The sequence below is a fragment of the Cricetulus griseus genome, chromosome X (genome assembly GCF_003668045.3).
Source record: "Cricetulus griseus strain 17A/GY chromosome X, alternate assembly CriGri-PICRH-1.0, whole genome shotgun sequence".
Classification (NCBI taxonomy): Eukaryota; Metazoa; Chordata; class Mammalia; order Rodentia; family Cricetidae; genus Cricetulus; species Cricetulus griseus.
In genome coordinates, this window is record NC_048604.1 from 24574989 (window position 1) to 24600738 (window position 25750).

Below are 25750 nucleotides of genomic sequence, written 5' to 3' on the forward strand. Positions count from 1 at the left end.
ATCAGATCAGCTCTGCTAGAAGAATGGGTTTTGCATGCTGCTAACACTGGAACTTGGGTAGGAGAAGCCATTTTGAAAGGTTTAAAAAGGCAACAGGAAATTAAAAGTTCTAGAGGTGAGGATGCAAGGGCTTGGGAAGGAGAAGCACATTACAGAGGTCAACATAGGTACCAAGAGGCTAGAGGTTACTATTACTATGAACCAGAACCTTGGGTAGGAAGAGCCTTCCCCTGGAGACCACAAAGGCGCCTAGAAACCTAGATGTTTCAACTGTTTTAAAATGGGACATACTAAGAGAAATTGTAGACAAATGAATTCTAACAATGCCTCATACGGAAGGCCACTGCCTTCTGGATTGTGTAGAAGATGTGGTAAGGGCAGACACTGGACCAATGAATGTAGATCGACCAGGGACAAGCAAGGAAAACCGTTAAGGCCAGGAAACCCTGAGGAGAGCCTCAAGAAGTCCCCCACTTCGAGAAAGGTCCAGTCATTCCCAGTAGCAGTGGGAGACAATCTCTCACAGGATGAATAGATAGTTATTTGCCTATTGTGAAAAATGATACTGCTCTAAATGGTAGTTTGAATAGTGATGAAGAATCAAATGTGAATGTACAAAATGAGAAACACATATTTTGGCAAGCTTCTATTAATGATAAAAGGCCACAGTTAAAAGTGAAAATTAATAATAAAGTTATTTCTGGCTTAGTGGACACTGGGCGGGTGTAACTATTATTACCCAAATGTCTTGGCTTCAGAAATGGCCTCTTAGAGAGGTAAATGTACAATTTTTAAGAATTGGAACTCTATCTAGAGTTCGACAAAGTATTAACTCGGTGGTCTGCATTTGACCGGAAGGACAGAAAGGGATACTGAAACCATACATGTCAGATATAGCTATAAATCTCTGGGGTTGTGATCTTTTACAGCAATGGAATACTCAGATTAATATTCCTCCAGTGTCGGATACAAATTATGTACAATCTCTAGATAGTAGAAAAGATCTGGTAAGACGTTACGGAAAACGTTTACCAACCATCCATGTTGTACAGAAACTAGGTAAAATGATGGACCTTCAGAGGAACCAAAGACCCTGCCATTGAAGTGACATACAGATGAACCAGTTTGGGTAGGACAATGGCCTATGGCCTCTGAGAAGCTAGAGGCTTTAGAATATTTAGTACAAGAACAGCTAGATGCTGGACATATAGAGGAATCTACCAGTCCTTGGAATTCTCCTGTATTTGTTATCAAAAAGAAGTCAGGTAAGTGGAGAATGCTGACAGACCTGAGAGCCATAAATAAAGTAATTCAACCAATGAGCTCTCTGCAACCTGGAATGCCATTACCTTCCTTAATACCTAAAGGATGGCCTATCACAGTCATTGATCTAAAAGACTGTTTTTTTTCACAATACCAATACAGGAAAATGATAGAGAAAAATTTGCATTGACTGTACCAACTCTTAATAATTGACAGCCAGCTAGGAGATATCAGTGGAGAGTTTTGCCACAAGGAATGCTAAATAGTCCTACTTTGTGTCAACATTTTGTACAGCAAGCTTTGGAAATAAAAAAAGTAAAAGCCAATTCATGTAATACAGAATAAAAGAAGAATTTGGGGACTGTCTTTGTCTTTTCTTGGATCTTTCTTTCAAGGTGTGTACCCTCTCATAATTGTTATGCTCCAATAGTTGCCTTCCCAGTATGTGTACATACTTTCACTATACTAACATTTTCTTCTTATAGGACAATAGGACAAGGCTATTGTCGTCCCATTTCCGCAGGAAGTAACTGGGAGGATGCTATGCCCCCTTTCCCCATTGTTGTCATTTAGTATAGTATATATAGCTAGTTAGGGATAGCTTCCTATTGTTTATGGTTGGGATTGGAAGGAGGTGTTCAGACTTGGACACCTCTTTCAGATGACTTTAGGATTTAGTTAAAATAGTTAGGATGTGGCATAAGCAGATTGTTGTATCTTCTTATGTTTCACATTTATGATTGTTAATTTTGGATACTTTACACTGTTAAGTTTTAATCCTCTTTTAGACTAAAAGAGGAATTGTAGGGGAACCTGTAGCCACACCCGCTTAGGGGCTGGCTACAGGTCTGCCTGACCATGCCTTCGAGGGCGTGGTCAGGGTGACGTAGAGTAAGAATTTCAGGTGGCTGGGTTTCACTTTCAGTTTTCCCTTTCAGCTTGCTGTACAGACTGCTGCCACGCTGGCTGGCTAAGTAACTCTGTAAGTAAGGCTTTTCCCTATTAAATACCCTTACATTTCTACTTGGCTCTGTATTGGTAATTTCCCACGATATACATTCTTAAAATTACTTTCTGTTGTTTGGATGTGATGAAACCTTTAGGGGACCCTGAGAAAACTAAGATAATGGTGAAGTGCTGGTAGCACTAGATGTTGTCTAGGCTCAGTGTGATGGAAAAGTGCAATTCTTATCTGAAATCCTGAATAGAGTAGCCTAGGAGGCTCTACCAGCTTAGCTAACAACTTTGAAGCTGACCTGAACATGTTATAGTCCAAAGCTAATCTGTAGGTAATGTTTGTCACATTAGTGACATTGTCAAAATCCAGGTGGATTCATCATTGTGGGACACCATCATTCTTTTAGAGACTTGAAAGTTCCCTGTTAGGAATGGTCATGGTTCACAGCAGAGAAACATTTTAAATGTCATATGCAGCAGATCTTAGAGAGGCAATAGTATCGCTGCTGTGGAGTAGAACACTTGTTTAACTAAGTATAGCTGTAGTACATTGGCTTGTGTTGTAGAATAATTATTTAACTATGGAAATCTGTATTATATTTTTATGCTACATTTGTTTAATTACGTAAAAATGTGTTGCTTTTGTTTATGCTGCATGTGTATAACTAGGTAAAGATGTGTTGTTTTTTTCACCTTGCCTGCCTAAGGCACCTGATTGGTTTGATAAAAAGCTGAATGTCCAATAGCTAGCCAGAGAAGAGATAGATGAGCCTGCCAGGCAGACGGAAAAAAGAAAGCCAGCTAGCCAGCTAGCCAGGGGCCAGTCAACCAGGGCCCGGCCATCTGGGGGACAGACAAACAGATATGGGGGAAGCAGGATGGAAAGTAAATAGATGAGGTAAAGGAGTCTCATCGCAACATAGATTAATAAAAATGATGTCAGAGTATAGCCTCAGCTCTGATTCAGGCCCTAAGTTGGGGAAGCAGCACCGGTGCAAGAAAAACTTCTGACCACAAAGTGGATTGTACTGAAGTGGCCTTGAATAGCTCATGCCATGATTATTTATTCTTGAACAGATTTTTTTCAAAACAGGGTTACATGAACAGTTTATTATTGGCTTTTATTTTTTACTTTAAGAATACATCACACTTTAAGGAATATGTTGTGATCATTATGAAAGCCCCCTTTGTTCCCCTTTATACTTCTCCAAATAACATTCCCACCCCCTGCATAACCTTTTTCTAGATATAGAGGTCGACATTTTAACAGGCTTAACTAAATATGGAGTCAGAGACATCGTGACCTTTTAATACTTAATGTCAGCTGGTAGATACTTGCAGTTATAAGTTAAAAAATAATAGACATTGGGAACAATGCTTTAAGGACAACCATATTCAAACCCAGACAATTCTGTCATGTCTGTAGGATGTATTTTTATACAGTTCCTGTTTCTACAAGAGGGTCCCATATTTCAAGCTCTCTGTAAAGGCAGACTTTGATAAGGCACTCTTTTGCCATTCTGCTATACCATATACTTCTTTCACAAATATAAGCTCATGTGTATGGTAAAGATGGCTTTATCCATCCCGTATTTTACATTGTAGATTTTGTCTTGGAGCATGCCAGATTCTACCAATGATTCTATATGACTGGTTTCCAAGGACCTTATTCTCAACAGTTGGCACTATGTCTAATACTGAGGCATTTTCGCTATGCTGTGTATGCCTACCTTACTCTCCATTCCAGAACTGTGAGACATAGTTAATGTTCCAAGTGTTGTTTTCTCATATGTACCTAACTGTCTCTATTGAGTCAGAGAAGTTCCCGGGATTAGAAGTTGTAGTTTGTAATTCCAGATAAGAAATTTGAGAAGCATTAACCCAAACATCTGAAAAGAATAGAATTTGCACAAAAATTATAGTTATTGCATGTGTGACTGACAGAGTAACAGGAAAAGCAGCCCAAAGAATCACCAATATAATGAGAGAAAAAAAGAGCCTACAAGCTACACAAGACACCCACAGTTAAACACTGAGCTGGACTCCTGGAATCCAGTTGCAAAGATGCAGGACCAGGCTGGAGAAATCCACAGGGACAGCTGACCTGAACAAGGGGGAGCTCATGGTCCCCAGAATGATAGCTGGGAAACCAGAATAGGACTGTTCCAGACCCCCTGAGCAAGGATGTCAGTTTGGAGGTCTGGGCAATCAATGGGGCCTCTGGTAGTGGATCAGTATTTATCTCTGGTATACGAATGGAATTTGGGAGCCCTCTCCACATAGAGGGATATTTTCTCAGTCTAGACACACTAGGGAGGGTCTAGGCCCCGCTCCAAATGATATGACAGACTTTGAAGAGCCCCTATGGAAGGCCTCACCCTCCCTGGGGAGGAGAAAGGAGTTGGAATGGGGGTGGTGGCAGAGGAGGAGGGGAGAGAGAGGGAACTAGGATTGTCATGTAAAAGAAGCTTGTTTCTAATAAAAAAAGAAAACAAAGAATATCAAAAAAGTCCTACTCTGTACTGTAGACTACTTGTCCTTGTCAAATGAGAGTTCATTTGCATAGGTGCCTTGCCCTGCAGAAACCCATTGCACAAGTAGTCATATGCTGATCCAAGAGTAGGCTGCATGACTTCCAACAAAATGTGTTAATTTAAGTTTTAAAAAAGCTAGCTAGTAAAAAGCCTAATCTAAGTGTGAGCATTCATAATTACTAAGTCTCTGTTATAATTTGAGGACTATTGGTCCAAAAAGGCCTTCTATGGACCACAGTCTATTAAATGCACCTGGCCATGTATACAAGCTTAATTTGTAGTATACTGACTGATTTAATTCATCTGTATTTTCTACTATCAAATGTCTCTCCACATCTATCAAATATTTATCCTTAGAATTTAAAAACTTAAAATTTAAAGTTAATAAAGCATTGTGCAAGCTATCTCTGGGATTTTATTAATTATATATTTGTAAAATGCAATTAGAATTTCTATAACTGCTGGCTTGTAGGGTTTTATGGCATACCTGTAATATATGTTTGCATGTATAGTTATATGCAAAGGCTGTTTCATTTCACTAGAAACATTTGCATTGTAAGTCCTAATTTTTACAGGTGTCCCCATGATGGCCATAACTTCTAGTAAATGTGTAATTATAGAATCAGCATTTCAAAACTCAAAGCAGTTGCCCATTGAAATCAGAAACAAATATCCATGGTATGGTGCATAGACTTCAATTTTCTAAACATTGCCAAATGGTACACATCCATTTGCCAAATTTCATTTTTGTTGAGTACTCTTTGGGTTACTTCGAGCAATTACTGAAGTTTGGTTATACAACAAAAACAGGTAAGACTTTGCTTTATAATTTCCTTGACATTATGCTGAGTGATAAAAAAAATCTTTCTTCAAATCACTGCTATTAACATGGTGCTTCTTATAAAATTCTGAGGCTTCTAGCCCATCTTCTACCAAGAGCTGATCAGTTTCATCATTACCTGTTGTTAGAGGGCCTTCGTGCACCAGAAGTCTGGGGCCTTCTCTTTGGATTATAACTAGAAAATGTTGTTTCCAGGAACAGATTGCCTACAATCCCTTTTCAAATGACTTTAATTGCCACAATTAAAACATCTGACATTTTGATTTTTTCTTAAAATATCCAAATATTATTTATTCTATCAAAACAGCATCATAATTGTGACATCCAGTATCAGCTATACTTCTAAAGCATTCATATATTGGTGATGATTTTGCCTTTAAAGGCCTAATCACCCTTTTGCATTCTGAATTAGCATTTTCAAAAACCAAAGATTCAATTAATACTTCTAAATCCTGGATCTGACATCATTCTACTTACGGCTGACTAATGACAATCATTGTGAAAAATCACTGAAGGCTTCTTTGGGCTTTGTATTATTTTAGTAAATGACTCAGTCCTCTGTCCTGATTTTTCAACACTGACCCAAGCATCCAAAGCTATATGACATAGTGTCAATGTATAATCATCAAATCTAAACTGTCTTGGCCCATCAGAATATTTGCCTTCACTGAGAATTTGATCTTGGGAAAGTTTCTTATTTTAGGACCTTTCTTATTGTTCTGTGATCTGGCATCCTCTTTCTACCACATTTTCCATTGTAACTGAGGACAAGCTTCTAATATTGCTGTAGCTAAATCTTTCCAGTCTCATGGGATAAATGTGTTCCAAGTGGTCCATGAATTTAACATCTAATTTACATAGTGTGAATGCATAATGGACTGAGAGGTCCAAAGACACAGACACAGTCCATGTTCATAGCAGCATTATTTGTAATACCCAGAGCCTGGAAGCAACCTAGATGCCCCTCAACTGAAGAATGGATGGAGAAAATGTGGTACATTTAAACAATGGAGTACTATTCAGCAGGAAAAAAAACAATGGAATCTTAAAATTCACAGGCAAATGGATGGAACTAGAAGAAACCATCTGGAGTGAGGTAATCCAGTCACAGAAAGACAAACATGGTATATACTCACTCATATATGGATTCTAGACCTAGAGCAAAGGAGTAGCAGTCTACAATCCACACTGCCAGAGAAGCTAGGAAACAAGCGGGACCCAAAGATAGATTTACATGGTCCCCTGGAGAAGGGGAAAGGGACAAGATTTCCTGAGCTAATTGGAAACATGGGGGAGGGGAGAGGGAGTTAGGAGAAGAGGAGGACAAGAAAGAGCAGGAAGATCTAGTCAGGGGAAGAATAGAGGCGAGAAAGAAAACAGATACCATCATAGAGAGAGCCATTACAGGTTTAAAGAGAAATCTGGCACTAGGGAAATGTCCAAGCTTCTACAAGGTTGATCTCAATTAACAATCTAAGTAATAGTTGAGAGGCTACCTTAAAAGCCCTCCCCTGATAATGAGATTGATGACTACATTATATGGCAACCTAGAGCCTTTATTCAGTAGCTAATGGAAGCAGAATCAGACACCCACAGCTAAACACTGAGCTGAACTCTGGAATCTAGTTGCAGAAAGGGAGGAGTCAATAGCAAAGGGGTCAAGACCAGGCTAGAGAAACCCACTGAACAAGGGGGAGCTCGTGGACACCAGACTGATAGCTTGGAAACCAGCATAGGACTGTTCCAGACCCCCTGCTAGAAGATGTCATTTTGGAGGTCTGGTTAATCTATGGAGCCCCTGGTAGTGGATCAGTATTTATCCCTAGTACATGAATGGACTCTGGGAACTCATTCCACATAGAGGGATACTCTCTCAGCCTAGACACTCAAGGGAGGGTCTAGGCCCTGCTCCAAATGATATGACAGACTCTGAAGATTCTCCATGGAAGGCTTCATCCTCCCTAGGGAACAGAAAGGGAATGGGATAGAGGGTCTGTAGGGAACAGGGAGGAGGGAAGGGAGAGGGAACTGGAATTGACATGTAAACGAAATGTGTTTTTAATTTAAATTAAAAAAGGAAAAAAAGGATTTTAAAAAAGAGAAAGAAAGAAACAAAAAGAACTCACTCAAGGTAGAAAATCTGAAGAGCTTTGGTCTGAAGCTAATAGAAATACTGAGCAGTGGCCATGCCACAGCCTGGATGATGTTTGGTTTTGAATTTTCTTCTGCAGTAGAGATTAGCCCATTAGTCCTGTGTTCCTCCTTATTCAATTTCCCAGAATATGGAATGCATGCAAACTTTTGTCATAGAAGTGAGCTTACTGAAGGGTGCATTTTTGGCATAAGATCCTGGATCTCAAAACTAGTATCATAAAAATGTAATGAAAACAAAGGGAGATTTCTCTTAGCAATTCTTTCCTGGATTCTTCTCAGTAAAGGTTGTCTTAATGTAGCAACTCATTTTCAGAAGACTTTCACTCTATCCTGTTAAAAAAATACAAATCACCTAAACTAAAGGGTACAGAATTTCTACAGTTGCACATTCAGATTATTAAAATATGGAGAATAATAATATTTATGATTGTCAATTTGACAAGATCTAGAATCAGCTAGTAGATAAGCAATTGTACATTCCTGTGAGGGATTATCTAGATTAGGTTAATTGAAGTCAGAAAATGGTGCCCTACCTTACATAACAAAGAAAATGGTGAAGGGGAGTTGAACAATAGCATTTATCTCTCATTGCTTCAAGACTTGGATGCAATGCAACCAGCTGCATCAAGCTTTTGCCACCAGGATTGAAATATGGTACCCTTGAACTGTAAGTTCAAATAAACTTACTACATTTCAGTTTCTTTGGTGATGTATTTTGGCATAGTAATTATACAAGTAACTAATACAAAGGCAGTTCCATGAATGGTTGTATATGTGTCCAGTTCATAAACTTGGGTTGTAAAGGCCATAGAATCATGAAGACATCAAGCCTACATAGTTACTTCAAGGCCAGCTCAGACTACATATGACTCTGTTTCAAAAACATATATACGTGCAAAGATTATAATATTCATAGACAGAGTTTTAGATCATAACTCATTTTCCACGCTAGTTATTAACATTCTAAGACAGCTTTAAAAATAGGGCAACCAAACTACCATGATAGTAGTAATCACAAAGCAATACAAGGAGCAAAACATCAACCATCAGGATGGACAAGTGGAAGAAAGAGGAAGATTGCAATGATGTTAATAAGAAGTTGAAATTTTAGTTCATTCTACTCCCAAGAAAATAGAATTTTTTTGACTCCTCATTTTGGGAGGATTTTGAAAAAAAAAATAACCATTTTGCCCCTGCCTACTTTGTGACACACTTCATGACACCACAGACTTAAATACAAGATCAACCTTTCTGTCCCAACAAGAATCTCACTAATAGCATTGGAGCAGTGCATTGATAAGATTTGGAAAAGTTCATTCTATTCAAATAAAAGACATATTGGACATTAAAAATGACTTCAATTATTGAAGAACAAGCAAGACCTTTATCGCATCCTGTTATTGTCATTTCTTGTCCTATAATTGTGCAGTAGAGGTTTTCAAATAGAAGAGCTGAATCTTAGCAAAAATTATAAGTGATTTTTAAACTTATCAGCAAATCTTTCCTTGACCAAAGCTGACTTTGCCCAAACCAGATTTTGTTTAGTATTTATGTGTGCCCAGAGGGTAATAAGCACTATAAGTGCAATGAATAAAATAAAATACATTTGACCATATACTCTGATGCCTAAGTCTTTCCAGGGAAATGAAAAAAAAAAACAGTCGTTAAAGAGGCCCTTTGGTGTTTTTAGTCTACTAACTGCATAACTGCTAAAACAGGTTAGTACCTTAGTGGGCTCCCTACGCCTCTAATGTACTCTGAAGGAGAAACTTCTTGGGAATATTAGCCTCTAAATCACATACAAAGTTTGATCCAGTACTAAAGGAATAGTGGAAGTATCATGCTAGAGATAGAATGAATAAAGTTGTGTAAAAATAATCCAGAAACTAGACTAAGCCACATTTCCAAAAACAAGGTATAGAATGTAAGGTGCATGAAATAATTAAGGGTATTTTCTTCACAGTAAAAATTAATAGATCTACTAAGGATGCATCTCTCTTGCACTGTTTTATGTCATATGACAGAATATATCCTTGAAGATCAATATATTTGTTAGATTTTAAATTTACTCAGGATATTATATGTTTACATCATTGTCACCCAATTTTATTTTAAAGGATGTAATAGGTTTTTGTTCACTTGCTTTTGCCAGTTTTTATTCTTATAGCAACACATCTTCTACTTAGAAAAATAGAGGGAAAATCAACAATTCTGCCAGGTAGAATGATCACTGTTGACATTTATTTCAATTTCCATTATAATCATTTATCAGGATAGAAATTTACTATTACAATGCAAGTTTTATTGTTATTAATAAGCATTAATTGGGATGTATTACAATATTTGATACAGATTGTTCCATTTAATAATTTCACATATTCTCCTGACCTCAGGTACAAACATATCTCCATTTGCATGCATGGAAATCTGCTACTACAAATGTTTCAGTGGATGGTAAAGTATATTTGTCTTCCTGCTATTGTAAAATCTGGAGTGTGTGTTTGAAATTTCTATTAGTTAATAAAGGAATGAACTCTAATATACACTCATCTTGTTCAGAATGCAGTAGGCCTTAAAATGGGTTTTCATAAGAAAGAATTCATTGCTCATCTTCCATAGGCCATTGAGTCAGAATTTTTACTCTCGGTGTTTAAATAATTGAATGCTTTATTAAGGAAGAATAAATAGATAAAGGTAAGAGAAAAAGGAGAGATGAATGTGAAGTGAGAGGAGTTTATTTTATTTTTAAGAGGTAGAAATATTTCTTATTTCTAAATTATGAAAATATTTGTTTCAAAATATATTCTGATTTACTGTGCAAAAATACAGAGTGAAATAGGCATGACACATCAAATCAGTGGGGCATCTCACAAGATATATTTGAATGGAAATGGATTTTAATTAAAAGAGGAAATGATTAGAGCATTGATATTTAACAGAGAATACACTTTCAGCTTTGTATTCTAAAAACCAAATTTGCCAACGCTTTAATATGCATGGATTGTGTTTTATTTACTAAATTTTAAAAAATCTGAAAAATATGTTCTCCCACTGACATATGAGGAAATTATATAGGGAAAAAACTCTCAAATGGATCAATGAAAGACCAAGGTATTTAGCATTTCAACACTCTCTTTATTCATCCATTCCATTTCCCTAATGAATGTAGCCCAAACCTCAGAACCAGAATCTATAAAATGACAACCTATGATATCTTGCACTTTTCCAGGAAAGGGCTATGTGTGAGCACTTTGTGCATCTAGACCTACTTATCTTGGTGATTTTGGAATTTTAAAAACCCATTATCCATCTGAATTATACTTTTTGAGATACCCACACTGAAAACTTTTAAAACAATGCTTACAGCACATTCTATGTTCTTCAGTTATAGAACACACTCTTTTTCCCCAAAGCATTTCTCAGGGCTTTTACTGGCAAAGAATTTCTCTCTGCTTTCATACTTTAGATAGCAATTTACAGGAAATTCACTCACCCTCAGAATATTCTGGGAAAGGTCTATACCAACTTGTTCAAATGCTTTTATATGTTACACACACACACACACACACACACACACACACACACGCACACGCACACGCACACGCACACGCACACGCACACGCACACGCACACACACACGCACACACGCACGCGCGCACAAACCACACACACAAACCTATATGGTATATAGTTTTATAACATAATGAAATTCTGGGTTAACATAAAATAATGTATTTCCCAATGTAATTTTCAAGTATACTTGGTGTTCTTTGTACCCCTCACCAACTTTGCCTTCTGTACTATCTTTACTTTTCCTCCCCACTTAAACCCTCCCTCCCTCTCTTTTGCCCATTTTTCTCCCATAACCTCATGGCCCCTTTTTATTTTCCTGGCTTCCTCATTTATTGCAGAAGATATAGTCACATCTTTAGAGGCACAAATAAGTGAGAAAATATGGTGTATGTCTTTCTTTGTGTGGATTACCTCATTCAGTGTAGTATTTTCTAGTTCCAGCTGTTTACCTGAAAATTCATGATTTAGTTTTTCTGTATTGCTGAATGAAATTTCATTGTGTATATGTGCTACATTTTCGCTATCTACTCACCATTTGAGGGACATTTAGGATCCTCCTTTTTCCTAGTTATTATTAGCAGAACAACAATGAACATGGTTGAGCAAGTATTTGTGGAGTAGCCTTCCAAGTCATTTGTGTATATGCCAGAATAGTATATCTGGTCATATATGTTAAGTGTGCTTTTGAGGTTTTGAGAATTGTCCACACTGATTTCCAGAGTAGCTGAACCAATTTTCACTCCCACCACATCTTTGCCAGCATTGTTTGCAGTTGTTTTGTTGATCTTAGTCTGTCTCACTGGAGTTTAATTAAATCCCAAAGTAATATAGATTTACTTTTCACTAAATACTAAAACAATGCCTGAATACTCCTTGATGTATATTTAACCATTTTTGTTTCTTCTATTGTGAACTCTCTGTTTATATCTGCAACCCATTTTTTAAGACTGGTTCATTTGTTTTCTTATGTCTGTGTTCTGAGTTCTTTATCTATTCTAGGTATTAATATTTAACATATAAAACTAAGAACATGTTTAAGCAAATCAATGATAAAATTTTTAAAATTTAAATATATTTCACTCAGCGTCAATACCAGAAAATAAGATATCATTTAAATTTTCTGATGGAGGATAAGACCAGTTGTTTTAGGATATAGAGATCAGGCACAATCAAGGATCAAGGAAAACTGAAGATATTAGAATCTCTAGACTCAGGTTCCATATAAAGCCTGGAATAGATTATAATGAAAGAGAATTTGTACATCTGACAGAAGCATTCTAACCTCATTCATCTGAAAATGACAAATTCAAATTTAGTGAAAGTTAGCCTGGCATGTGGGATATTTCTTGTTGCTGAGGGTTTCAATCACATAACAGAGGAAATATGAGCATTTTAAGCACATAAGTCCTCTAACATAGTGACTAATTATTTATGTCTCCATCATCAGAATATTATATAAATTTGTGAAAACCTACAAAAATAGAAGAAAATAAAATTCTCTGTAATCTAGTAAACCAAATGTAATTAATACTGAGATATTATAAATAAAAACTATCAAATATTTTACATATAGGATAAAATAAATATTTCAGTGATAATTTCTTTGTATATTTAATTTTGTGTTGTTTTATTTTAACAATGCAAATAAAATTCAACAAATATTTTTAATCCAAAGACCATACAAAAATAGACTTTGGGTTAAGCTTGACCGATAGCCTGTAATCTGCCAATCCTTATTTAGTGTGTGTGTATATATATATATAATATATATATATATATATATATATATTATATATATATCAACATTTTTATTTCTAATGTTACTTTCCATACAAACTTATTGAATATATACAAATGATATTCAAATAGCAATATTTTATGCTCTTTTCAGTATCTAAAGTTTGCCAGATTTTCTTTCTCATTCTTTTAAACTGTCCCAATGCTAGGCTTATCTAAACTCCATCCCTTCACACCAACCCAATTTTAAGTTCTATGATTTTATATGTATATAACACATAATTATATTATTTTCCATTTTAAAATATGTATATAATAATTCACAACATAATTTTAATTCATTGCTTTGTTCTTGGGACATCTTAAAAACTTACCCTTCCTTTGGTAATATCACATCTAGCTAGATACATAAATTATGATAAGACAGTCTAACATATTTCAGAGAGTCTCTGACAATACTCCATCTATAATTAGTATGTGTTACTGAGTACATTATCTTTTCATCTTGTCTGTCATATTTTGTATAAAAACAGATCTTGCAGGCTTTATAATATAAATCCCTCAATTTAGAAGGTGTACATGGTGGCACATGGATGTAATTCTAGTACTTGCGAGACTGTGACAGAGGGATAGCCTGAAGTTTAAGGCCATCCTTAGAAACTTGGCACATTCCACACTAGCCTGGGCTAGAGAGTGAGAGCCTGTCTTAAATAAACAAGCAATTAACCAAATCTTTCTTCCTCTAAGTGAACAAGCTGGCCTACTAAAAATTACATAATAAGTTTGTATCATATTCAGATAGAAAATATTTTCCTGTTTATCACTAATTAAAGAACAATGTACCATTTACGAGTTATGTGCACTCAAATGGTGCTTTATAAAAATAAAAATTATAACCTTGTTGGAAGTTGTATAATTGTAGGAAGCTCTGTCTCCTTCAATGTTCATAGATTATTCCAGCTCCCAGATCTTATCAGAGGAATTGCTTTACATAGTAATCAGAAGTTAACACAGAAACTCAAAACTGCTCCAAGTTCATAGAATACATGCCTCTCAAGTACTCAGCTATAAATCACACATTTGTATCACCCTTCCCTGCATGGTTCAGGGCTCATTGCCGAAGAGGTAGAGTGAGATTGTGAGATCCCGATGTGGCGGAGGATAGATCAAAACAGTGACTTCTGAACTTGACATCACTGTTAAACTCATAACTCACAGCAGCTATGCTTATCTGCACAAGACCTGTACAGGATCAATACAATAATCATTCCAACATCAAGCAGGTGTGAGGATCACAGCCCTCACAGTTCATTGAAGAACTACTGACACTTAATGGTTTCTGGGCAAAAGTCATTTTTCTTTAGGCTGTGGCCTCGGGTTGGTCCTCCATTCTCCAGTAGATGGTCCCATATCCATGAGTAACACAAGCTGGATTCTGTGGGTTATTTATTTTCAATAATGACTGGGACTGGTAAGATGGCTCAGTGGTTAAGAGCATTGATTACTCTTCTTGAGAACCCATGCTTTCTTTCCCAACAGCCACATGGTGGTTCACAAACAATGAGTAACTCTAATTCCAGGGGATTAGATTCCATATTCTTGTCAAATGTGACACTGTATACACACTGTGCACAGACATACATGCAAATGAAGCATTCATACACAAAAATTTAAAACTTAAAATATCTTTTACAAATTTTAAAAGGAGGATACTAAGTTGGGAAGGGCAATGGGAGATGCGTGTTATGGAATTAGCAGAAACAGGGGTGAATTTAATTAAATTGTTATGTGTACAGAATCTCTAATAACTAATAATAATATTAGATGAATCACAGAAAAGGGATTGATCTGGATGATCTCAGCAGAATATTAGCTAGATGTGGTATTATTAATGTTGAAGAGTGAAGAATGGACCATGTGCTGGGGAAAGTAAGTAGTCTCTAGAAGAAACTCTAACTGGAAAAGAAATTGATTATCCCCTGGAACGTTCAGGAAGGAATGTAAATACCACAGTTACTTTAATTTTAGCACAGAATTACAGGATGAGCATGAAGTGTTCTGAAAGGATCCTATGTAGAAGACTTATTCCCCCTATGCAAATTTCAAGGATAAAGATTTTGAGAAGTTATTGCAACTTGAGAGATCGAATCTTAATGAATAAGTGATTGATAGATGCACTAGGGGTGTAGGGGAACCTGTAGCCAGCCCCTAAGCAGGCGTGGCTACAGGTTCCCCTACAATGGGAATGCCTTTTCAGTTTGGAACAACCTAGGTTGATATGTAACTCATTATATAACAACTCAATAAGGCTTAAAAATCTTGCCAATCCTCATACTCCAGCCTCCCAAATACTGTTATTACATGAGCCCCTATGCCAAGATTTAGGTTCTTATATTTGAACAGTATAATTTAATGTGTATCCTTCCAGCTTGTCTCTTTGATTCCTGGGCCACCATAAGTAGAATAGTTTTGTTCAATCTTATGCTTTCTCCATGATATTCTTCAACTGGGACCCAAAGTGGCAACTAGGGATTGGTTTTGGTGACCAGCAAAAATAGGCATTTCCTTCTATTGTTTATTGAGGCATTTTTGTCAGCACAGCAAAAAGATAACACATTTCTTGAAGATATGTGTTTGACTTCTCTTCAAAAAATCTGTTTAAGTTTTTGTTGCTGTTGTTGTTCAAGACATTACCAAAATCTATTGTAACATCTAATGTAACAGCAATAGGAAACTAGTTCTGTTAATCCATTTTCAAATTGTCTATTTCTCTATTGTCTGATTTTTCTGTCAAGGTAAAAAAAACAACACAGAAGCACACAAATTATAAAACCAGAAAATATTAAATAAATACAGATATAATAGGAGAAAAGTAAATCAATTTAGGAATATATAATTAAAGATGAGAGTGATTCAAGCATGCATCCTGTTAGTGCTTATATAACAGTGTGCTCTTAGCTTTCTAGTACCCAATGAAAAAAGGAAATCTCATCACTTATATAACCCATCCTATCATTACATTCAATGTCTCACAATGCTTTACTTTCTCAGATGAAATTAAATTTCACTTGAGACTCACATAACTTTACAATGTCTCACAAAATGTTTAATATATATTATGGGATGATAACATCCACAAGAAAAGTTCAAAGCCTATACTAAATTATATGATTTGTGCTACATTTCAATGAATTTAGCTTTGTTTATGACTTTCCAAATCAATATACCTGCGACCTAAGTTACAGGCTTTCATATCTACTTTTGAACCATAGGAAACCCACAGATCTTACATTTGTCATCTTCAAAGCTGACAGAGTTAAATGTGGAATGAAATTTGTTCTTTTAGTAGATTTATGATCTTCCCATAAATAGCTAGATTCTTTTAGTCTCCACAGAATAAAATTTCTTTTTCTTTGTGCACTATTAAAGATAGAAAATTCTTTATAGCATTGTAAAAGAGATTCTATGTAAGGGAATATACAGATGAGATTAGGACCAAAGAAATGTTGTCTTTTTAACATTATTAGAATAACTGTTTCTAGGTCAGAAGAATCATACTGTGTTCTCAGTAAGGTACATAATTCTGTCTTAAACTCTTCTGTTAAAAGAGTGACAACAGATTGACTTCTACCTCATATTAGAAAGATCTTTTATTCTTTCTCACATTTGCTCACAAATTGCTACAAAAATAAGATATTAAAACATAACAGAATAGAAATGCATGATAGTGCAACTGAAAATATTTAAATGTTTTCCTTTAATTTATATTACTGGATGTCATTCCTTTGTTTTGATTGTACTGTTTGATGGAGGAAAATATGTCATCTTTATTGAATACTTAAACTGTAGTGGTATATTGTCTGTTTCAATATTGTAAACCATTGAGATATTTAAATGCTGGAAATTGATAAATGATAGTTATAAATATGTTATTATCTTTTAGAACATGAAGTTAAAATTTCATAATAGAGGAGTTTCTCTTCTCTCTAATTAAAACAATATGTCCTATTGTTTAACATTCTGGATGAGAAATAGCACATCAGCCATGCAGATGCAGAAATCACTAGGCTTTGCAATGAGATTTTTAAAGAAAAATCAGTTACAAAAAAGCCAAAGGGACGAAGACACACAGAAGGGACAAAACCTGCCAGATCAGAATTGAAAGATTGCTGAAAATAAAGCTGAGCAATAGTAATAAAGCAATATTAATTTTCAATAATTTTTAGGGAATATTTGTATTAATAAACTCCATGTTTTACATACTTATTTCTTCAATTCCCAGACATGTTATGTGTCAAGTAATATACAAACTGGGGTTTCATATAGGTAGACCTGACTACCAAACAAGGATTAAAATAAACCCATAGACAAGAAGGGAACTTCAAAAAATTTGAAAGTGTCCCATTCACAGTGATGATTTGAGGGGGGGGGAAGCTGAAAGAAAAGCACCATGCAGTTTTATGTAGCTGTGGCCTAAGCCCATGCTTTCCATCTTCTAGCGATACCATGGGTTGTTTGCCCTGCTTTTTGGTTTGCTTAATGTGTAAGGAAATTTACATGAGGCTTGAAAATTAAAAAATATACATGATTTGTTTTAAAAGCATAATTCTTAAATTTCCTGAAATGCTCTGTAAAGATATATGACTGTACACTCCTCTTTTAGTTATTCTTCAAAAGTTTTGTGAATGGATACAACGCATGAGGATCATATCTTCATATCTACTTCAGCTCCACCCATAAACTTTCCCAGGATACCCAGCACATCTCTATCCCAACTTCATGTCCTATCTATCTATCTATCTATCTATCTATCTATCTATCTATCTATCTATCATCTGTCTGTCTATCATCTATCTATATCTACTGGTTTAAATTAGTCGTGATCATACAATATGTGTGTTGGGGAGGTCATTTACTGGACAATAGGCAACCTACCAGTGGCCATCTTCCCCAAAAAAGTGACTCACTCTCCCCCAGGAGCCCTTCCCTCACCCATACTGGAAATTGGAACTCGCTTGATCATATGCAGGTCCTGAGCCAGTAAAAACAGCTATAGTGACTTCATGTGTGCAAAAGCAATGTCATTCCCAGTGTCCAGCATTTCAATGTATTCCTCCCAATTCTCCAGCTCCTACATTCTTTCTGTGCCCATTTTCACAGTGTTCTCTGAGCCTTAGGTAGGACATGGGAAGCAAGTTGATAGAGATGTTACTTATAATGCTATGTACTAAGAATCAATTATTCTCAGTATTATAAATAGTTATATTTCTCTGTATGAACCACTACCTACTGCTGTAAGAAGTTTCTCTAACCAATGTTGAGAGCAGGAAAAATTATAGATATAAACATAAATATTTAGAAGGCAGTTTGACAACATGGATATTTAGAAGATCAACATTAAGTTTTTGCCCTAATGCTTAGTACCTCTGTAGCAATTAGGTTATAAACCTATTTACAGAATTATGTATCTATTAATTCTCATGAAACAAGCTGGAATCTAATCAAGATTGAGGTGATACTATTTTTATCTCCATAAAAAGCAGTGCCAGTATTGCAGCAGTGGCAGGTCTATACTGTACCATGTAGTTCTAATGCTGAGTCACAACATTGGTCTTGTATACCATCTTATTCTTCACAGCTCTTTCTAGCACTATGAAAGCTAGATAACATGGAGAGAGATTCTTTGTATGTTCAAGATAAATTGATCTATGTCCTAAACCCAAAGCATGTAGTGTTTTCAGAAATACTCTTACCATCTCATTAAAATGAGCAACTCAGAGAAATGTCAGTGTCAATGGTTTGTTTCAGGTGCCTAAAATGCCTCCCCGACCAAGAAAAGCGAGGAGGTTAGTTAAATCATGTCCAGCACTGAAGTTTTCATGTTTTCTGAGAGCAGCATCATTCATCCATGTTAGGTACCTTTGTTCAGACACCCTTCTTAAAATTATATTTTTCATTATCTTACAAACTAGTGTTGTTTCATAAGGATTTTATATATCCATTGTTTTGATTAACCTGCTCCCCTCCCAACTTCTTTCTCCCATTCCCTGTCTCTGTCTCTCCTAAAACTTTTTAGCAACAAATATTTCTCCAGATTCTTCCATATAACAGAAGATCCACTACTCTTATCTATTTTTCTTATTACCTGAGTAGTAAGATCAAAGTTCCTATATGGCTTTCAAACACACTTCAGTTTTCTCTACTTTTACTTCACCATACTCTTGCCCTTCCCCTTGTTTAATGCATTCCCTCAACGTCTCTTTTCTGATTTTTATTAGCTTCCACATGTGGTCAAAATTAAATACACAAAACACTGAATTTGGAACCTACATATAATGAGGGCATTTAGGATTGATTTTGGGGGCCCTATATGACCTCACTAGGTATAATTTTTAAGTTTTATCCATTTACCTAAAATTTTCATCATGCTTCAACCCCATTCAAAGTACCGGGGCCTTTCTTCACAAACAGCAAATGTAGTCTCAAAATTTAAATGGAGGTTCAAATGACCAAAGATAGACTAAGCAACACTGAACAAAAAGAATTCTACAGGAGATAATACCATAACAGATTTCAAATGGCACTATAGTGTTTTAGTAATAAAAGTAACATAGTACGAGTACAAAACAGGCAAAAAAATTAATGGAATAGAATAGAGGACCTAAATATAACAGTATAACTGCAACTACCTAATCCTTGACAAGTATGCCAAAAATTATGCATTGGAGAGAAGAAAACAGCATTCTCAAACAGATCTTGAAAGCTTGGAGTTCAGATGCAGAAAAAAATCATGAAACTAGATCTTGTCTCTCACATAAGACCTTATAACCTTACAATGATAGAGGAAATACTAAGAAGTCCACTTTAATTTATACTTATGAATAAGGACTTTCTGAGTAGCATTCCAGTAACACAGAAAAAAGGACCAACAATACACAAACAGGATCTCATAATTCTGTACACAAAGAAAATTGACAAATGTGTTGAGAGACAATTAAAAACACTAAATATCCAGAAAACAGACAAATTTAAGAAAAGTGAGCTCTGGAACATAGAAAATTCTCAAAATAAAAATATAAATACTTAGTAAACACTTACAAATTTCAATATCCTTAGCTATCAGGGAAATTCAAGTTAAAACAACTTTGAGATTTTTAACTTATCCTCTTGAGACAAAAATACATGCAAAATTATTATTACATATTAAGTTTCCACTAGATGAAATGTCTGTTCTACCTATTAGAAACACATAATAAATACATATCTATGACACCCAAAATCATCTTACCAAAAATCAAATGTGAGAACTGGAAAACAGTTTAAAGTTATGTATGGAAAATTTACCCTGTAGTAGAAATAAAAACATTTCATTTCCACCTTTATTTAAAATGTCAGGTCACATGTGGTGGCACACTCCTTTAAACACAACACTCAGGAGGAAAAGGGAGGTAGAAGGCCAACCTGATCTACAAAGTAAGTTCTAGCATGGCCATGTCTCTTTAATGAGACCATGTCTCAAAAACAACAAACCATCATCATCATCATCTTCATCATCATCATCATCAACAACAATAAACAAAGGAACTAAGAACTTAAGACTGTGGAGATGCATATGTGGGTATTAAAGGTTGTGCAATCTTAAGCGTCAGAGTTTGTATCACCAGCACCCACAAGAAAAGATGGGCATGGCTTCATGTGCCTATAATCCCAATATTAGAAAAGGAAAATTAGTGGATGAAAGTATGATGGCCAATCTTAGGTTCAATGAGAGAACCTGTCTTAAGAAAATAAGAGACTGTGATAGAGGAAGATGTCTTACATCCTCATTTGTCTTCCACTTGTCCATATAGGATATAATACAACACACATAACCCCCGCACACACACACACACACACCTACACATTCACACTCTCAGCACTTAAGAGGTAGGCAAGAAAACTTTGAATGTTGGTCAACCAAAGCTACATAGCAAGCGATTGTATCAAAAATATTATATATCAACAATAATATTAATATTAATATAATATTATATAATAATATATTAATATATTAAAATTATATATTAGTATTATATATTATATTATCCTCTTGCTATGGACCCAGGGTCTCCCAAGTTCTTTCCTGAAACCTTTCTCACAGTTTGCTTTTAGCACATCTCCATTCTTTTGTGACATCACCTAACCTGCAGAAATACTCTACCAGGGATAACGTAGCTTGACAAAGAACCAGAATGTGCAACAGAAACCGAAGAATGAAAGACCCACACAACAAAGACAAAACAGACATCTATGCCAAGAAGCATAGCAAACATCCCAACTCCAGATGCCTAGATCCCCTCACAAAACCCAAACTTGAACACCCAAGATAATATGCCTCCTCCAGATGCCTCTAGGATGGCATTTAAGGTCGTCATCATTGTCATTATAGGGGAAGAGCATTTAAGGTAGCCTCTCCACTATTGCTCAGGTTCCTAGTTGGGGTCATCCTTGTAGATCTCTGGACATTTCCCTAGTGCCAGATTTCTCTTTAAACCTATAGCAGCTCCCTCTATTGATGTGTCTCTTTTCTTGCTCCGCTCTGTAGCTGATGGAAGCAGAAGCAGAGATCCACAGCCGAGCACTGAGCCAAACTCCTGGAATCCAGTTTCAGAGAGGTAGGAGTGATGAACAAAGGGGTCAAGACCATGCTGGGAAAAGCCACAGAAACAGCTGACCTGAACAAGTAGGAACTCATAGACCCCAGTCTGACAGCTGGGGAACCAACATAGGAACCAACCAGGCACCCTGAACCTTTACTTGAGTTGTCAATAACACCAAGAAAAAAATCAACATCAAAACCTAAGAAATTTAGATGATGATATATACTGAGCAAAGTGTATGTGATTTTAGCCAAACATAAATAGTATGCAACATATGGAAATTTATGCTAGAAATGGAAAAGTTGATATGTTGAAATTTATGATATTTATAATTATGTATTAATACACCTTCTTTCTCAGATGGTTTATATTTCAGTCTGAATTTTTTACTGCAACTTAGACAAAGTTCAAAAAAAAACTGGCAGTTTATATCTTTAGCAGTCTATTTGATAATCATAAAGAAAGTCTCTTGTCCCTTACCTCAAGCAACACTTCTTACCAGCATGTAAGCATAGGTACTTACCAGAATATGGTGAGCTCAGAACAGTGTATTCTCTTTTCTAAGATAGAAATAACGGTATGAATAATTAGCATGAGTGTTATCTTCACATTAAAAGGCAGTACACATTGTCTTTGGATCTTACTCATGACTTTGGGATTGGCAGAAATTTTCCAATTTTATTCTTCCTGCCACCCCTCTTGTATATAGAAAATGTAACCATTTATCTCTTTATTCTTAATTCTTGATATCACATAAGGTGTTAATCTTTTCTCCAAGGGTCAGAATAGCTTCTGGTAAATCATAAAACTGATGTTCTGGGAAGAATTGCTGTAATTGCTGTTCTAACAGATTTCTTTGTGCCTTTTCATCTATGGAGTAAAGAAAAAGAAATTTCCCTTTACTAATTGTCTTTGCTTCTCCTTTGAGTGCCAATTTCATTTTGTAGGACTATTTTAAAACTTTTCTTTAGAAAATGATTTCTGTCATTCTTTATAATATCTAATTCTCGTGGCATTCATTATACAGGATTTCTACTGCCGCCTTTTTTTATTTGACACATAAATGTTTTCTTTTCCAATTTTTACATATTTGCAATGTTTATACTCTCTACTGCAGAATATATCTACTTATATTTTAATCCTCAGTCCATTATAAACTCACTTTAAAATCCAATAAATAAAAACTAATTTTAAACATGATCCATGCAAAGAGAAATGATATTGCTGGGGAAGTAGCTATTAGAACCCACCTAACATGACCTTGAGACACCTCGGCCATCCTAAACCGAGAGGTAAAAGCACTCCCCCAACTCAGAACTTGAGATGAGATCACCATCATAATCAATTATGTCTTTGGCTCCTTTCCAACTGCTTAGGCTCATGGATTGTGGGCTTATAGTAGTCCTCTCCACTGCCATAACAATGTACCACAGACTGCATGGCTTCAAAGGCCTACATTTATTTTTTCACATTTCTATAGACTGGAAGTCCAATTTGAAGATGCCAATTCTGCTTTGTCAGTTGTCAAATAGACAAATGACATTTCTTATACAGCCATTCCTCAGCACATATTCATGTGTATACACACACACACACACACACACACACACACACACACACACACAGAGAGAGAGAGAGAGAGAGAGAGAGAGAGAGAGAGAGAGAGAGAATAGCAATGGAAAGCTCTTATCAAAAAGAAACTAGTCAGGTGGAATTGCTGAAGGTGAAAAGCATGATAAGAATATTTTGCATTATGTTTTCTATAAAATAAACAAGGAAAATATATATCAACCATATCAGATTATAAGCTCACTCTTAATGACCTCATTTAACATTTAATCCATTGTTCATTGTAAGATTTATTTATTTTTATTTATTTATATTTGCGTGTGTATTTGTGTGTGTGTGTATTTGTGTGTGTTAGTGAGATATGGATGGATGCACAAAGAGGCCAGAAAGAAAGAGTATCAGATCTTCTGGAACTGGAATTTCAGGGCTTGTTAGCTGCCATGTGTGAATGCTGGGGACTGAACTCTGGTCCTTGCTGCAAGAGTAGCAAGTAGTCTTAACTGCGGAGCAACCTCTCAAGCCACTTTAAAGCCTGCATCTCCAAATTCATTCAATCCGGGCTTTAGAACTTCAACATATGAATTTGGGATGAACTTTATTCAGTCCATAGCAAATAAATCCGCTCTAATCCCAACTTCTCTCTACAACCTAATTTATTTACAGTGGCTAATGATGGCTATTCATAATCGTCAACTTGATGAGTTTAGAAACACCATGGGAGTTTAAATTAAAATGGCCCTCCATAAGTTCATAGGAAGAGGCACTACTACGAAGTGTGGCCTTGTGGGAGGAAGTGTGTCACTATGGGTGGGCTTTGAGCTTTCAAGAGTTTAAGCCAGGCCCAGTGTCTCTCTGTCTCTCTTCCTGTTGACTGTGTATGCAGATGTAGAACTCTCAGCTCTTTCTCCAACACCATGTCTTCCTGTGGTCCACTGGTGATTCTTCCTGCCATGACAGTAATAAATTAAAACTCTGATTCTGTAAGCCATTCCCAATTAAGTGTTTTCCTTTATAAGAGATGCCATGGCCACTATTTCTCTTCACGGCAATAGAAATCCCAAGACAGTCACAAACTCGTAGACATATCTGTTACAGATTTCATACAGGGTTGAGGTTGGAAGACCCATCCTAAAAGTTGGTGGTACAATCCAGTGGTGCGGCAACTTGAACTGAAAAATGAAGTGGAGAGTGGTTCATTATTACATATTACCTTTACATTATGGTGAAATGCTACCATAGTACTACATTTTGAGCACTTAGTCTCTACCTACTGGTGCTTTATGGGGGAAATAAAGGAAACTTGGGGATGCATGACCTAACTATAAGATATTGATCACTATGTGTCTTTTGAAAACTATACACAGCCTTTGGTTCCTTAATCTCTTTTTGTTTCAAGTCTGCCGTTAAATGAGCAGTTAACATCAAATGTGCACACTACCACAATATACTGACTTTACTACAGACATAGAAACATGAATCCATTTTTAAATAATTCTACAAGGTATTATATACCAGCACAATGTAAACAATGACTAAACACATTCAATTTCTTAAATAAATGAAGTATTTTTTTTCATTGAAAAATGAATGAACATGAAGAACTGAAGCCAATCATTCACAAAGCCATCACCATATTTCTAAAGATTATTTTTCATGAATCTCATTGTTTAATATATTATTGTTCTGAAGCTAGTACTTAGATTACTTTTAAGGGAACCATATATATGTCAGATGGTACATCTCCATGCATTAAACTTTTATGTAACAATATGAAGTCTCCAAGGTTTTATGATATACTTTCTTCAATGTAAATATTTGAATTCCTTTAACTATAAAGTTTTATAAAAATTCTAGATAAGTGGCTGAGAATTTTTGAGGGACAGTAAGTAGACTATGGAAGAAATAAAATCTATTTGTAGTGGGGATAAAAAGATCCTCTAAAGAATGCTGTATAGCAGTGAATCCCACAGAGAGAATTGAAATTGATATCTCTGGGGCAGAACAGCTCACATAGCCATAGGCAAAAATTCTGTGAATCTATCTGAGCAGATCTATTTTATGAGAGTGAATGTTGCCTGAGATTTGTCCTTACTTCCAAATGTGCCTAAATTATACTTCCTTTGTGTTTTCAGTGGAAATTCTCCAGAGAGAATAGCAGTGATTTAGAAATATATATCGGTCTCATTCTGTTTTCATATTTTGTGACAATTTACTGTAATTAATAGAAAAATTCAAGTACCATGTCATCCTAAATTTACATTCAAAACAAACTGAAAACTTTTCATTTTATGAGTTCATAACAAATGTACACCTGCTGAAACACAGAACTTGATAACTGCCACAAAATCGAAAAGGAAGTCTCAGTTCTGAGTGTTGCAATTAAATGGTTGCTTAATACTAAAGGATAAAAATAATTGCTTTCCAGATATTGTTTCTTCTTTATAATTTATTCTGAGACACAGTATCAAATATTCCAGACTAGC

General features: G+C 35.7%; 1 long non-coding RNA gene across 1 annotated transcript; it reads left to right on the top strand.

Moving 5' to 3' along the window:
* Positions 1-2205: 2205 nt before the first annotated feature.
* On the top strand, positions 2206-21680 carry LOC103163611. The gene is made up of 3 exons (XR_003488523.2): positions 2206-2245; positions 10143-10203; positions 21644-21680. It is a non-coding gene; the product is annotated as an uncharacterized LOC103163611 (long non-coding RNA).
* Positions 21681-25750: the final 4070 nt, after the last annotated feature.